The sequence below is a fragment of the Rattus norvegicus genome, chromosome 9, assembly GCF_036323735.1.
Source record: "Rattus norvegicus strain BN/NHsdMcwi chromosome 9, GRCr8, whole genome shotgun sequence".
Taxonomy (NCBI): Eukaryota; Metazoa; Chordata; class Mammalia; order Rodentia; family Muridae; genus Rattus; species Rattus norvegicus.
In genome coordinates this window covers 118,646,850-118,660,661 of record NC_086027.1, presented here as the reverse complement: position 1 = coordinate 118,660,661, position 13,812 = coordinate 118,646,850, and the positions used below count along the sequence as shown (strand labels likewise).

The 13,812-nt window shown below is 43.9% G+C and overlaps 1 protein-coding gene across 3 annotated transcripts in view; it reads left to right on the top strand.

Moving 5' to 3' along the window:
- The window catches only part of Emilin2 (elastin microfibril interfacer 2), a 59,776-nt gene that overhangs the window by 6,426 nt on the left and 39,538 nt on the right, over positions 1 to 13,812 (top strand). The window contains exon 1 of one of the 3 annotated variants that reach the window (XM_039084818.2): positions 943 to 1,128. The exons of the other annotated variants lie outside the window; for them this stretch is intronic. The gene's annotated coding sequence lies outside the window, so the exon portion shown is untranslated. Of the gene's footprint in view, positions 1 to 942; positions 1,129 to 13,812 lie in introns of those variants that run through there. 3 annotated transcript variants of the gene reach the window in all.

Here is a 13,812-nt window from a genome sequence, read left to right as displayed (position 1 = left end):
CAAAACCCCAGACAGCTCCTCACACATTTGTCTCCAGGAACACTATCCCATCCGATTCAGAGGGGGGTACTTCCTTCCCTTTTACCTTTTTAGACAAACATTTGGCACACAGTTGGTGGTTCAGAGCGAAGGCCTTGCTCCTCAGCATTGGAATCAGCTGCAGAGGGCTGAGCTGGTGTCATAGAACACCTGTCAGGGAGGCCGAGGGACCACACATTTAAACCCAAGGGTCACAAGGCTGCTGTGGGATCTTTTTGGGGGTCTTTCATCCTCCTGCCCTTTGGGGTTACACCTTCCTATAGAACTCAAGATTGCCTTCCAGGTTTCTTGTTCCTGTGTTTGGAAAGATCTTTCCAGAATATTCCCATAGTTATTATTCTTGTTACCAGCTCAGAGTAGGTAGGGCACGGACTGGGGTCTCAGGAAAATGACTATGGTGTAAAGCCCTGGATTCAATCCCCAGTATCAACAAAACAAAACCCCAAACTTCTGTGTTTCTCTTCCTAACTTTTTTGTTTTTAATCTTGGAGATAAGGAAAACAATTTAAATAGAAGCCATGGTCTTAACAACAACAACAACAACTCAAAAAACCAGCAGCAGCTGGCCTGGCAGGGGCGGCTCGGGTCTTCAATCCCAGAACTAGGGAGGCAGAGGCAGGCAGAACTCTATGAGTTAGAGTCCAGCCTGGTTTATAGAGAGAGTTCTAGGGCTACACAGAGAAACCTTGTCTCCACAAAACCCAAACCAAACGACCAAACCAAAACCCACACACATAAAAAACAAAACAGCAAACAGCAAAGAAGGGGGAAAAACAGTCATCTCTTGTTGGAGTGTTTTATTTCTGTCAGTTGGTCTTTCTCTGTTGGCCTGTATTAACACATGGTAGTTATCTGAGTTAAAATACTGAGGCAGCCAGGAAAGGGTGGGTGGCCGTGCGTGTGGTTGTGGGTGTGGGTGTAGGCAGCCTGGTCTATAGGGAGCTCTGATAGGCCACCCAGGCCAGGCTCTCCTTGGTGGCTTCAATCCAAGCATGTGGATGGCAACAGGTGTTGGCTAAGAAGATAGGAGGCTCGGTAGTTGGCCTGAGCCCCCAGACACCACCCTCACCACCATGTTGTGAGGCATAGGTAAGTTACCAGGCACCTGAGGCACATGGTTTTCGGGACTAAAGACAGAGCTGTGTCAAGGAGGCCCAGATGAGGAAAGCTGATCTGGCTGAGAGGACTTTGAAAACATCACTGTCACAGCAATGTGAGGTATACCTAGCCGAATGCTGTGGGTACCCATTCCTGAGCCCTGAGGCTGCTGCCTCATGAGGGTTGCTGTCTGAAGCCTTCAGAGCTGAGGGTCTTGCTGACTGGAGTGCTCAAGAGAGCGAATGACTGAGTGGCCCGAGATAATAAGGAAACAATGTGCTGAAGATAAACCTTTTAAAAAGTATTTAAACCTCAAGAGTTGCTGGGCATGGAGCCAGCCCTGGGGTCCACAAGGGAGTGCCCAGCAAGAGGTACGCTGCAGTAAGGCACATGGCACGTGTCGCTGCTTCTGCAGTGCAGAGGAACTGGTAGATCAGCTCCTTAGTCAGGGTGTTGATGTGGTCCACCAGCGCAGCTCTCCAGGTCATTGTCTCTTGGCCGCTGAAATGTTGCTACGTTGCCTGGTTTTTGTTTTGGTTTACGGAGCTGGGAATTAGATCCAGGATGTGCTACACACATCAGCTATACCACTGAGACGCACACCCCCAAATTCTTCAGGAACCTCCCACATATGGAGGGCATTAAGAAGCACTCATGCTTGCTGAGTTCATATAATGCAGTAGGTAAGAGTGTAACAGTCACACCCTCCTTCCCAGGAGGGTTTTAAACCTTGGGCTGATAAGCTGCCAATAGGCAGATTGTTTCCAGTCTGTCACAGAGCGTCCTGATTTACTGCTGGTCATGTGACTTTCTTTTTTTTTTTTTTTCCAACTCAGAATTAACTGCTTTAGTTCTTCCATGAATCAGTTTTCTGGGATTAAAATTAGTAGGGAACAACTAATCAAATGCCGTCGTCTTTGTATCGTCCGGAAAGAGCAGCTGTGGAGAGCAGTTTGACAGGAAGGACTGAAGGGAGACACAGCGTAGTTTTCACTGTGATGGAGGTTCACATTGGAGGATAGTGAGAGAATTAACATTAAACTAACTTTTCTCCTTTCTTATCTAAAGAGGTCAGGGTGCTGGGGTGGTTCAAAAATGCTGTGGAAGGCAAACTTTTTGGGGTGTGTCATTTGGAAGGACCCAGCTGTTCTCACAACCCCCCCAAGAATACCAAAAGATGAGGTAATACCCTTAAAAATGTTGATTTGCCGGGCCAGCCCTTCAGGACAATATATTTCACTTATGCATTTGGCAAAGAGGAGAGCAGTTTGGGCAAAGCCTTAAGCTGGTCACTTCCAGGAGAGGGAATCTGCTGCTGCTTCTCTGTGTTTCTCCTATTTTTGGAGTCGAGCAGGTTTAACTGGTTATCGCTTTGCAGAAATTAGCTCAGCATGGTCCCTTGCACACAGCGTGGTGAGATACACACAGGGGGCTGAGGCGGGCAGATCTCTACGAGTTCAAGGACAGTTTGCTGTACATAGGGAGGTCCAGGGCAGGCAAGACCATACAGTGAGGCCATGGCTCAAGAAAAAAATAAAATAAAACAAAACCCAAAAAGGTGCTAAGACTTTACTTTTGGCTGTAAGTTGTTTCACTAACGTGCCAGACACAAATAAATGAGATGAAGGCCTAAAAATGCCTTCCAGGCCTGAGCTGGGGGAAATACTGCTTGTTTTTCTGTGAACTGAAGCTTCTCTATATCTGAGGATAGAAGGTTGAGAGCAGCAGATCCCGATTGCAACAGAGCTCAGGGTGGGGGTGGTTATGCAATCGGGCCCTTCATGGGAGGCTTGTCTCCATTAAAGCCTTTCTCTGGCTCCTGCCAGACCACAGAGCCCTCTCCCATACCCACTCACCCTCCCTTTCCCCTTCGTTCATTTCTTTTCCTGGTGATGGAGCTGGAAGCCTCATGTCTGCTAAGCACAGTCCTCTCACATGTTTGGATGAAGGGCTTCGGCAGGGAGGCGGCAGCGAGCCTTTCTCGACGTTTTCAACTTCTCAGACTCTGAATCTAGCCTGCAGAGGTTGGCGGTGTCCAGGCCTGGCTTGCGTCTCTAGCTCCGGAGTGACTTCCTGAAGCAGCCTGCAGGGCCAGCACAGCAGTCAGGATAGGACACAGGCTCTTCCCCATGATGATGCACTGTAATGTAGCCTGGCCTTGCAAAGGGAAGGCGTCACTGTGTCACTGCATTTGGGGACAGGAGGGAACACAGAAGGGCATTCGTAGCTTGCTTTTTTTTTTTTTTTGGTTCTTTTTTTCGGAGCTGGGGACCGAACCCAGCGTAGCTTGCTTTTGAACCAAAGCTTGAAATGCCACTCAACTCCCCACATTACAATCAAAACTGGAAATCCATGAATCCTGACTGACTTTCAATATTTTTCTTCTTATTATATTTTGGGGTGTGTGTACCACAGCATTCTTATGTGAGTCAGAAGACGACTGCTAGGACATCTTCTGAAGTCCTGGGGATGGGACCATTGGTCTTGGCCGCAGGTGATTTATCCATCTCAGCAGCCTGTTTTCTACTTTGTTTTTGAGACAGGGTTTCTCTGTATAGCGCTGGCGGTCCTGGAACTCACTTTGTAGACCAGCATGGTCTCGAACTCCGAGATCCGCCTGCCTCCTGAGGGCTGGGGTTAAGGAGTGTACCACTACCGCCTAGCCGTTTTCTTTTTGTTTCTTGTTTTTTTCGTTTTTTTTTTTTTTTTTTTTAAAGACAAGAGCCTGTGTAGCTCAGGCTGGCTTTGAACTAACAGGCCCTCCTGATTCAGTTCTGAGTGCTGGGATTTCAACAGTGTGACACCAGGCCTTTGTCAGTGACCATTCTTTGCGATACATAATTGAATAATAAACCTATGAGAAATCTCAAGTAGAAACTAAAGCCAGAATCACCGGGTCATTTTCAAGGTCTGTTGTAACTTCTTTTCTTTCTGGCTCTAGGGCTTGGACACAGGGCCATGTACATGCTAGGCACTGGACTATACCCTCAGCCCCTGTATTTTCAAAAGCTAATATCTGTTTATTTTTATACATAATTTTCTGCAGCCTAGTACTCTGAAGGGAGTTAGAGTCTCGACTGTCTTACTCATCAATGCTACACTTATTATTTTATAATTTAAATTAATTTTATTTTATTTACTTGTGTGTGTGTAGGGGGGTGTTTTACTCACCTGTGTGTATTTGCGCAATGTGTATACTTCATGCCCAAGGAGGCCAAAAGAGGGCATCAAATCCCCTGGAACTGGAGTTATGGACAGTTGTGAGTCAGCAGGTGCTGGGAAAAGAACCTGGGTCCTCTGAAAGAACAAAAAGTACTCTTAACCCCTGAGCCATCTCTTCAGCCCCAAGCCTATACTTTAAAGGTTAAAAAAAATTAAACTTAAGTTTCCAATAGGCAAAACAATTGACCGTGTTGCCAAAAAGAAACCTTTTATAAAAATATGGCTCCTCCAATGGAAATTCTCAGGAATCTAGCAGTACGGGATATGGAACATGAAACTGTCACCTCCTGTAACCAAGCAAGACTTTCAGTAGAGGGAGGGATGGTGATACCAACCAAGCCACAAAACCTTCCACCCACAATGTTCCTGCCTACAAGAGGTGCAGGGATAAAGAGGGAGCAGAGACTGAGGGGACAACCAACTAATGACTGGACCAATGCCATGAGAGAGAGAGCACCCACCTCAGACACCGTTAATGATACTGTTATACTTGTAGACAGATGCAGAGACCTACAGTCAAATATTAGGCAGAGCTTGGGGAATCTTGTGGAAGAACGGTGTGGGGAGATTGAAGATGTCAGAGAGGTCAAAGATACTGTGAGGTTCGAATTGAACCTCTTCTAGGACCTAGGTGGTGATCGATGCAAAAGCAAGAGGAATTTTATTGTTCCAACATGTTGGGGCCGACCCATTTCAAGAGGGAGACGACCCTGAGCAAATTCTAACAGGAAGTTATATACCTTTGATAAGGGCAGAATTCAAACAATTGGGGCAGAATTCAAACAATAGTAACTGGGCAGAGTACTATGTGCATTTGGTGGACCAAAACAACTCTTAAGTCAACTCAGTGTGCTGTTCAGGACTTTCCAAGGGGGGGTTCCATTGGAAGTCAAGGGGTGTCCCTTGGGAGTCACAGGTGGCTTTGTTTGACAGTTTGGCTTGTAGCTATTTCAGGAACTAAACTAGCTCTACCCTCCCTGGAAGGGTCTTAGTGCTTGGAGGTTTGTGGTGGAATTTTCTCACTGGCTTTAGATTAACCCCAAGTCTGGCTCTTTCAATACCACAAGAAAACCTATATAATCAACTAACCTGGGCCCATAGGGGCTCACAGAGACCGAACCACCAGAGATAATACATGGGACAGACCTAGATGCCCTTCCTACACGTATGTAACAGATGTATAGCTTGGCCCTCATGTGGGACCTCTAACAGGAGGAGGAGCAGGAACTGTCTCTGATTCTGTTGACTGCCTTTGGATCCCTTTTCCTTAACTTGACAGCCTTGTCTAGTCTAAATAGAAGATGTGCCCAGTTCTATTTCAACTTGATATGCCAAGGTGGGTTGATATCCATAGGAGGTCTCTTCTTCTCTGAGAAGACGGGGAAGGGGCACAGAGGGAAGAGAGGGAAGAGAGAGGGACTGGGAGGAGAGGAGACAGGCGGAGCTCTGATCAGGCTATAAAGTGAATAAATTAATGAAAAAAGGATGGCTCCTCATTCTGAAAAGGACTTAGTGATGCTGCCTTTAGTTGCTACTTGAGACTTACGGTCGTTGGTTAAACTGAAGACCAGAGCACTTTGTTTCCTCAAACTTGGAGACTTTATTTATTTATTTTTACTTTTGGGAGCTGGGGTTGATTGGGGGCCTGCCTTTATGTGTGGTAGACTCACATCTTAGCTTTGAGCTGCACCACCAGCTAGGCCTGCAGATGCTAAAATACTTGAATGAAGAAAAGGTTCATTTCTTAAAAACAACAACTTTACAGTGTGTGTGGTGGCACACACCTTTATTCCCAGAAGTGAGGAGGGAGAGACAAATATATTCTCTGTGAGTTTGAAGCTAGCTTGGTCACCATAACTCGTTCTCCAACAACCAGGACCACATAGAGAAAACCGGTATTAAACAAACAAATCACGTACACACCAGCTTTGAGGCATAATTTGCATGAAATATATATTTGAAGTCATGTAATTTACTGTTTCAGCATGTGTATATTCCCTCAAAGGCAACATTGTGTTTAAGGTGGTGTGCTGTGCTGGCTAGGTTTATGTCTACTTGACAGAAGCTGGAGTCAGCAGAGAGGGGGAGGACTCAATTGCGCCTTTATACGACCAGGCTGTGGGCAAGCCTGTAGGGCATTTTCTTAATTAATGGTTAATGGGGAAGAACTCAGCCCATTGTGGGTGGTGCCATTCCTGGGCAGGTGGTCCTGTGTTCTATAAGAATGTAGGCTTAATGCCACATGAGGAGTAAGCCAGTAAGCAGCACCCCTCCATGGCCTCTGTATCAGCTCCTGTCTTCAGGTTCCTACCCTGTTTGAGTTCCTGCCCTGCTTCCTTCAGTGATGGACTATGGATGATGAACTGTTATATGGAACTGTGAGTGAAATAAACCCTTAACACCCAACTTGCTTTTGATCATGGTGTTTCTTCACAGCAATAGTAACTCTGACTAAGACAAAAATTGGATCCAAGACTATGGGGTATTGCTGTGTCAGACCTGATCATGTTTTTTGGGGAAGTATTGTGGTAGGACTCTGGAACTTTGGGCTAGAAAAGCCATTGAGTGCTTACTGGCTTGCTCCTCATGGCATGTTCAGCCTGTTCTCCTCTTCTGTGGGCTCTTTTGTGGGAGCCTGGAAGATAGGATATTGGGAACCATGCAAACACTGGAGGTCAGATTTGTAAAGTTCTAGAGGGAAGTTTAAAGACCCTTTCAGGGGCATCTGCTAGGTTGAATTACCATTACATGGTGTCCGGTCAGTTGCAGCTGAAGAATCACCTTTGATTAGCACGAGACAAGAGCCAATCAAGTAAACTCTTTGCTTTGCTGAGTCAATCCTTCTTGGTCACCTGGAAATTAAGAAGAGACTAGCATCACTGAGGTGAAATCTAAGGGAAGTGGTTTCCTCAGAGTCAGCACAGAGTCTGGAAGCTGTATTCCAGAGGCAGGTAATGTCTTACCTAGTGTTAGCAGCTGAACTTGGTAGTAGGGTAATAGTCACCAGGTGGTACTGATTTTAAAGTCAAGAAGGGGTCACAGAGGGCAGTGGAGGCATGGCACTGTATGGTAGGGTAGTCCCTGAAAAGGGCCCAGGAGAGGCTATTGGTGAAAGTGCAGCCCAGTTGCAGTAACAGACTCCAGAATTTTGGAGATGCCGGAACCATGGGATGCTAGAACTGTGCCTAGTGGCACAGTAGTTGTGATGGTATGCAGATCACTGGAGTCGAGAAGACAAGCTGGGTTGCTGCAGAGGGTAGGAGTTCATGAGTGGATTCCAGACTCTGGATTGGGCACTGAGCTTTTTACACAGTTGGAGTTTGGTTTTCATTTGTTCAGATTGTGACTGTGTTTTAGTTCTTCCCTCTTGAAGTAAAATAACAATAACAATAACAATAACAATAATAATAATAATAATAATAACAATAATAGATTTTTATTTTACCGGAGCCTATAGTTGAGAAGTTTGGGGTCTTGTAAGATTCTGATTTTTGTTTTCTTTTGTTAATTTGCTTTGTTTTGTTTTGCTTTTCGAGACAGGGTTTCTCTGTGTAGCCTTGACTTCTCTGGAACTTGCTATATAGATCAGGCTGACCTCAAAAAGAATTTGTGTTTTAAAAGAGACTAGATATTTTAAAGAGATGAGACCAAATATTTTAAAGTGTTTGAGTTCATAAGACTGTGGGCCTTTTCAAATTTGTACAGTGTTTTTATGGTGATATTGATATTAGTGTATGATTTTGGGATGAACAAGAAAGGGGAGGTTGTGGCTTCACAGTGATTGTGTGTGTGTGTGTGTGTGTGTGTGTGTGTGTGTGTGTGTGTGTGTGTGTGCTGTCCTGGCTAGTTTTATGTCAACTTAATATAAACTTGAATCGTTTGAGGCTCAAGACACATTACCTCCATAAGGTCAGGCTGTAGACAAGCCTTAGGTATTTCCTTAGTGAATGATGGAGGAGGCTAGCCCCGTTGTGGAGCCATCCTCTGGCTGGTGTCCCTCTTCTCCAAATCTCTCAAACCTTTTGTTAATCCTTCCATCCACCCTTGCCAACAAATCTTCAATGGAAGCTGTCAGTATTTTCCTTCTTTCTTTTTTAATTGTGTTTTTTAAATTTACATTCCAAATGTTATTCCCTTTCTCAGTTTCCTGTCCATAAGCCCACTATTCACTCCCTCTCCCCTTCTTCTATAAGGGTGTTCCCCTCTCCATCCATCACCTCTTCCAGCCCCCCACCCTGACATTCCCCTACACTGGGGTCCAACCTTGGCAGGACCATGGGCTTCTCCTTCCACTGGGGCCCAACAAAGGCTACCTCAGCTATGCAGCTGGAGCCCTGGGTCAGTCCATGTATAGTCTTTTGGTAGGGGTTTAGTCCTCAGGTTGGTTGGCATTGTTCTCCCCCCCCCCCCAACCCCGGAGCTGAGGACGGAACCCAGGGCCTTGTGCTTGCTAGGCAAGCGCTCTACCACTGAGCTAAATCCCCAACCCCTGGTTGGCATTGTTCTTACCGGGTTGCAAGCCCCTTCAGTTCTTTCAATCCTTCCTCTAATTCCTCCAACGGGGGTCCCATTCTCAGTTCAATGGTTTACTGCTAACATTTGCCTCTGTATTTGTCATGCTCTGGGTGTGTCTCTCAGGAGACATCTATATCAGGCTCCTGTCAGCATACACACTTTTTAGCTTCATCAATCTTGTCTAGTATTAGTGACTGTATATATGGGCCACATGTGGGGCAGGTTCTGAATGGCTGTTCCTTCAGTCTCTGCTCCAAACTTTGCCTCTGTATCCCCTCCTATGAATATTTTGTTCCCCCTTTATGGAGTGAAGCATCTGCACTTTGGTCATCCTTCTTCTTGAGCTTAATGTGGTCTGTGGATTATATCTTGGGTAATTCGAGCTTTTGGGCTAATATCCGTTTATCAGTGAGTGCATACCATGTGTGTTTTTCTGTGATTGGGTTACCTCACTCAGGATGATATTTTCTAGTTCAATCCATTTGCCTATGAATTTCATGAAGTCATTGTTTTTGATAGCTAAGTAGTACTCCATTGTGTAGATGTACCACATTTTCTGTATCCATTCCTCTGTTGAAGGGCATCTGGGTTCTTTCCAGCTTCTGGCTATTATAAATAAGGCTGCTATGAACATAGTGGAACATGTGTCTTTTTTATATGTTGGGGCATCTTTTGGGTGTCATCCCAGGAGAGGTATAGGTGGGTCCTCAGGTAGTGGAATGTCTAATTTTCTGAGGAACCTCCAGACTGATTTCCAGAATGGTTGTACCAGTTTGTAATTCCACCAACAATGGAGGAGTGTTCCTCTTTTTCCACACCCTCGCCAGCATCTGCTGTCACCTGAGTTTTTGATCTTAGCCATTCTGACTGGTGTGAGGTGAAATCTCAGGGTTGTTTCGATTTACATTTTCCTGATGACTAAGGACATTAAGCATTTCTTTAGGTGCTTCTCAGACATTCGATAATCCTAAGAATTCTTTGTTTAGTTCTGTACCCCATGTTTTAATAGGGTTATTTGGCTCTCTGGAGTCTAACTTCTTGAGTTCTTTGTATATTTTGGATATTAGCCCTGTATAGGATGTAGGATTGGTAAAGATCTTTTCCCAATCTCTTGGTTGCTGTTTTGTCTTAATGACAGTGTCCTTTGCCTTACAGAAACTTTACAATTTTATGAGGTCCCATTTGTTGATTCTTGATCTTAGAGCATAAGCCATTGGTGTTTTGTTCAGGAAAATTTCCCCAGTGCCTATGTGTTCGAGATTCTTCCTCACTTTTTCTTCTATTAGTTTGAGTGTATCTGGTTTTATGTGGAGGTCCTTGATCCACTTGGACTTAAACTTTGTATAGGGTGATAAGAATGGGTCAATTTGCATTCTTCTACATGTTGACCTCCAGTTGCAACACCACCGTTTGTTGAAAATGCTATCTTTTCCACTAGATGGTTTTAGCTCCTTTGTCAAAGATCAAGTGTCAATAGATCAATTCTATTCCACTGATCTACCTGCCTGTCTCTGTACTAATACCATGCAGTTTTTATCACTATTGCTCTGTAATACTGCTTGAGGTCAGGGATAGTGATTCCCCCAGAAGTTTATTTACTGTTGAAGATAGTTTTCGATATCCTGGGTTTTTTGTTTATTCCAAATGAATTTGCAAATTGCTTTTTCTAACTCTATGAAGAATTGAGTTGGAATTTTGATGGGGATTGCATTGAATCTGTACATTGCTTTCAGCAAAAATGGCCAATTTTTGTTATATTAATCCTGCCAATCCATGAGCATGGGAGATTTTTCTATCTTCTGAGATTTTCTTCAATTTCTTTCTTCAGAGACTTGAAGTTCTTGTCATACAAATTTTTTACTTGCTTGGTTAGAGTCACACCAAGGTATTTTATATTATTTGGGACTATTGTGAAGGGTGTCATTTTCCTAATTTCTTTCTCAGCCTGTTTATCCTTTGAGTAGAGGAAGGCTACTGATTTGTTTAATTTTATACCCAACCACTTTGCTAAAGTTATTTACAGGCTTAAGTTGTCTGGTGGAACTTTTGGGGTCACTTAAGTATACTATCATATCATCTGCAAATAGTGATATTTTGATTTCTTCCTTTCCAATTTGTATCCCTTTGACCTCCTTTCATTGTTTGATTGCTCTGGCCAGGACTTTGGGAATTATATTGAATAGAGAGGGCAAGACTGGGCACCCTTGTCTAGTCCCTGATTTTAGTGGGATTGCTTCAAGTTTCTCTCCATTTAGTTTGATGTTAGCTACTGCTTTGCTGTATATGGCTTTTACTATGTTTAGGTATGGGCCTTGAATTCCTGATCTTTCCAGGACTTTAATCATGAAGGGGTGTTAAATTTTGTCAAATGCTTTCTCAGCATCTAATGAAATGATCAAGTGGCTTTTTTCTTTGAGTTTGTTTATATAGTGAATTACGTTGATGGTTTTCCGTATATTGAGCCATCCCTGAATATCTGCTTTCTTTTCATGATTACAGATCAGTTTGGAGTGTTCTAGAATTTTCTATTAATAGTATTACATGGAATACAGTCTTCTTTGATCTGGCTTTTTTGTTGAGCATAATTACTTTGAGCTTTACATGTGCTCTACTCTGTACTAGTAGTTGGTAACCTTTCATGGCTAAGCATCATTTCTGTTGTAAAGACACTGCTGTTTGTAGGTAATTACACAGCAGCTAAAGATTTTCAACAGGCTACAGAACAGAAGATAATTTACATTGGTCATAAGGTTACTTCTGATTTTCTGAAGAACACATAGCAGATGCCAAACTTGAGATAAAAACCAAAGTGGGGTTTAAAAAGATACTTCACATGCACTATCTTGGAAATTTGAGCTTAGGGATGCGTAAGTGGGATGAGCCATTGTGAAGCTCGGTGGGGCTGAGCTACTCCATTCCATTAAATAAGTATTTTTGTGCCGGACCTACATCTAATCCCCAAGCCAGGTGCCATGGGGATGAAACAAGTAGGACCCTTTCTGTCCTTCAGAAATTCATATGCTGTAGGTGACGTGAGTCGAGCAGAAACAATTACGAAATGAGGGGAAGATTGCAAAATGTTGATGATATTCAGAAATGCGAGACACCATTTCCAGTTAGGAGTCGTCTGAGAAGTTGTTTGGAAACCCTGACATCTTGGCGGGTATTTGAAGAAATGTTTTAGCAATATATATGTCCAAGGTCAGCTTGAAAGAGTCAGGTAAACTGAGGAGGGAAGGGGAGTCAGTGATTAATCACTTAGCAGACCTTTTCTCTGAGAGAACAAAACTTAATTATCTGGGGCGGGTAGAAAGGAAGCAGAGACACATGCAGACATACACAGAAACACATATAGATACACACACACATAGAAACACACATATACATAAACACACACACAGACACACAGACACACATACAGACAGACACACATACAGACACACAGAGACAGACACACACAGAGACAGACACACACAGAGACAGACACACACAGAGACAGACACACACAGAGACAGACACACACAGAGACAGACACACACAGAGACAGACACCCACACAGAGACACACACCCACACAGAGACAGACACCCACACAGAGACACACACCCACACAGAGACACACACCCACACAGAGACACACACCCACACAGAGACACACACCCACACAGAGACACACACCCACACAGAGACACACACCCACACAGAGACACACACCCACACAGAGACACACACCCACACAGAGACACACACCCACACAGAGACACACACCCACACAGAGACACACACCCACACAGAGACACACACCCACACAGAGACACACACCCACACAGAGACACACACCCACACAGAGACACACACACAGACACAGACACACACACAGACACAGACACACCCTACACACACTTGGTATATGAATCAAAGCTCCAACAATTTTATTTTTTCTCCCATAGCTTATATCCTCCAGCCAAATCACTCAAACTGTACAAAAATTACAATGTGGCTACATTCTATTTTTCTCTAAGTGAATGATTTCAATGGAAAAAAAAAACCCAGCTTGTTTCCTAATGTATTTACATGGTTGTTTTACATATTATAGGTAAAAGACAAATCATTCCCATGAACCCACATACATACAATCATACCTAAGCAGCTTGTTTATAGATTAGCAAAGTTTAAGCAACCAAGATGTTTTTCTTAACCAGTTTCTCTTAACTGGCAGGCTGTAATTTGCAACAACAAGGAAAAGATCATTCATCTAATTATTTATCTTAAAAAGTAATCTTATGAGAAATCTTAAGAAAACCACAAATCTAAACTTTTATATAAAACAATCCTTAGGGTGCAGATCTGCTTATTTAAAAACTTTTTTTATTAAATTGTATCAGGAAGCTGAGGGCAAAAATGGGTACAAGAAACTGATCATCACCTTGATCCACCAGCCCAGCTTTAGCAAGAGAGGCCTGTCGTCTTATTCCCCGATCTTAAACACATCCCTCCATCAATAATCAGAAGTGTGCCTTTCTGAACCTTAAATTGTTTTCCCAGATTTTCCCCGTCAAGGCCAGTAACAAAAACACCTTAACCTAACTTTACTAACAGCCTACATCTCTAAACTCTAGGGGTGGTGGTTGAATCCCTAATCTGTCCCAGCAGCAATGCTTGGAAAAGGTCAATCACTAATCTTGTAAGTGCCAATGACACTGGGCTGGACGCCCCCTTACAGTTTTCACCACAACTGTGGTGACCATGAAGGCAACAAGTACAGTGGCACTCTACAACAGCACGAAGCAGTGCCACCATAGAAAGGAACAGAACCAAGAACTGAACAGTGAGAAATGAAGGAGCCATGATAGAATGATACATCAAGGTTGCTTCCTCCAGGGCTGGGGAGTAGGGAGGTGTGATGGACAGAACTGTCCTAGGTCCTCCTTCCTTGGCC